The sequence below is a fragment of the Coregonus clupeaformis genome, chromosome 34 (genome assembly GCF_020615455.1).
Source record: "Coregonus clupeaformis isolate EN_2021a chromosome 34, ASM2061545v1, whole genome shotgun sequence".
Taxonomy (NCBI): domain Eukaryota; kingdom Metazoa; phylum Chordata; class Actinopteri; order Salmoniformes; family Salmonidae; genus Coregonus; species Coregonus clupeaformis.
The window spans coordinates 36,247,693-36,250,932 of NC_059225.1; positions in this window are offsets into that span (position 1 = coordinate 36,247,693).

Below are 3,240 nucleotides of genomic sequence, written 5' to 3' on the forward strand. Positions count from 1 at the left end.
ATGCTTCGATGAGATACTGAGGTTGGTTTACGATGGTAGTATGGCAGGCCATCTTGAGGTCAACAAGACGTATGACCGTATCTTGCGTAACTTCTGGTCTGGTCTGAAACCGGATGTTGTGTCTTACTGTAATTCCTGTCTAGTTCGCCAGCGGACAGGTAAACCGAACCAAGCTGTAACGGTTGCACCTTTGCAGCCTATTCCTGTTTTTGACAAACCTTTTAGCAGTGTTCAGGTGGATTGTGTTGGTCCTTTGCCCAAAGCAAAGAGTGGTAACCAGTTTATCTTACCATCATATGCACTGCCATTCGATTCCTTGAGGCCATTCCACTGAGGAAAATCACTACGGATATTACAGGAGTTTCCACTTGAAAGCCGACGTCTTTGGTAAGGCAAACGTTTTGCATTTAGGCAGTGTGTTGCCCTGGCTCACAATTTATTTTCACTGCACGTTTACCGTTTTGGAGATGAGTATTGTTTTGGTTGCGCTCGTTCCAGGGGTAGGAGAGTTATAGAAAAGTATGTGAGTTTTTGAAAACTTCAGCGTTTTAGGCAAATATGAAAAAACACATATATATATATATACAGTGGGGGAAAAAAGTATTTAGTCAGCCACCAATTGTGCACGTTCTCCCACTTAAAAAGATGAGAGAGGCCTGTAATTTTCATCATAGGTACACGTCAACTATGACAGACAAAATGAGATTTTTTTTCTCCAGAAAATCATATTGTAGGATTTTTAATGAATGTATTTTTTATTTTATTTTATTTAATTTAACCTTTATTTAACCAGGAAGGGCTCATTGAGATTTAAAATATCTTTTTCAAGAGCGTCCTGGCCAAGATAGGCAGCACCAAGTCATTACAAAAAATTACAGACAGACAACATGAAAAACTACAAGTAATCTAGTAAAAACCATTCATGAATTCACAAGAGTATAACAATATCAAAAACAGCAAATTAAAAACATTGACAGGTCAGGGAATCAGCCTCAAAATCCTTCATCAGAGATTTAAAAACACCAATCGGGACAAGTTCTTCCAGTTTAAAATTATTTTGTAAGGTGTTCCAAGACAATGGCGCAGAGTACATAAAAGACCTTTTATCAAATTCAGTTCGGACATTTGGAACAGTTAGCAGGATAAAGTCCAGTGAACGAAGAGAGTACCCACCACATTTCTGAACAATAAAAATGCCCAAATAAAAAGGTAGTAAACCCAAAATGGCTTTGTAAATAAAAGTATACCAGTGACTGAGCCTACGAGTGACTAGAGAAGGCCAGCCAACCCTGGTATACAAAGTACAGTGGTGCGTAAGGGTTTTGCAGTTTAAAATAAATCTCAAAGTACCATGATAAAGAGTGTCAATTGATCTCAAACACTGAGCGGAAGCATTCATATATAAAATATCCCCATAGTCTAGTAAAGGCATAAATGTAGCTGATACTAGCCTCCTTCTGGCTTCAAAAGAAAAACAGGCCTTATTCCTAAAATAAAATCCCAATTTCAGCTTCAATTTTTTGTAAGTTGTTGAATATGCAATTTAAAAGAGAGGCCGTCATCAATTAGAATTCCAAGATATTTATATGAGGTTACAACCTCAATCTCCTTGCCCTGACAGGTAGTAACAGGTGAAAGGTTCAGAGGTCTATTTCTTGCATTAGAAAACACCATTAGTTTAGTTTTGTCAGTATTGAGGATAAGCTTCAATTGACACAAGGTATGTTGAACAGTATAAAAAGCAGTTTGCAAGTTCTGGAAAGCTTTTGTAAGAGATGAGGCACAACAGTAAATAACAGTATCATCAGCATAAAAATGAAGTTGTGCATTTTGGACATTTTTGTCTAAATCATTAATATAAATAGTGAATAAGAGAGGACCAAGTACAGAGCCCTGGGGCACACCATTCAGGACAGACAATTTAACAGACATAAGCCCATCAAATTGAGTGCACTGAGTTCTATCAGACAGATAGTTAGCAAACCATGCAACTGCATGCTCCGAAAGACCTACACTCAACAATCTCTGCCTTAGTATAGCATGATCAACTGTATCAAAAGCCTTAGAGAGATCAATAAAAGTGAGACACAGTGCTGTTTTTTGTCAAGGGCTTCAATGATATCATTTAAAACCTTCATGGCTGCTGTAATTGTGCTATGCTTCTTCCTGAAGCCCGATTGATACATTGATAAAATAGAGTTAGTAAATAAAAACTATTTTAGCTGTTCACTTACAAGGGTTTCAAGTATTTTCACCAGGGGTGACAGCTTTGAGATTGGCCTATAATTATTTAAAAGAGTTGGATCTCCCCCTTTTAAAAGTGGTAGGACAAATGCTGATTTCCAGATCTTTGGAATTTCATTACATTCCAGGGTTAGATTGAACAGATATGTAAGTGGTTCAGCTATGAAATCAGCTGCCAGATTTAAAAAGCAGGGATCCAAAAGATCAGGACCTGCAGGCTTTCTTTGATCTAAGGATTTCAGGGCTTTATGTACCACCTGCACTGAGAATGGCAGAAAACTAAAAGTTTGACCAGCTCTCACTGGTTCATCCACACAGGGTTGTACAGAGACAGAGGACACTGGTTCATCCACACAGGGTTGTACAGAGACAGAGGACACTGAATCAAACAGCCTACCAGATGATACAAAGTGCTCATTGAAACAATTCAGCATTTCAGTTTTGTCATATATAGCAACAGAGTCCTTCAAAACACATGACGGTAATTCATTAACATTACTGTTACCAGACAGACTTAATAGCATTCCAAAACTTTCTAGGGTCATTCAGGTTATCAGTGGTAACAGACATAAAATATTCAGACTTGGCCTTCCTGAGAAGAAAAGAACACTTGTTTCTTAACTGCCTAAAAATAAGCCAATCAGCATCAGAACAAGATTTCCTTGCTTTAGCCCAGGCTAGATTACGGTCGTGAATAATACAAGACAGCTCAGAAGAAAACCATGGATTATCCCGCCCTTTAACCCTGAACCTGCGGAATGGTGCATGTTTGTTTACTATTTGGAAAAAACCATCATGAAAGAATATCCAGGCAGTTTCCACATCAGGGATAAGCTCAATCTTGCTCCAGTCAAAATAAAACAAATCATGAAAGAAAGCCTGCTCATTAAAACACTTCAAATTTCTCTTACGAATAAAACGTGGATTTGTCTTTGGAACCTTAGTATTTCTAACAGCAACAACAGCACAATGGTCACTTAAATCATTACAATAAAC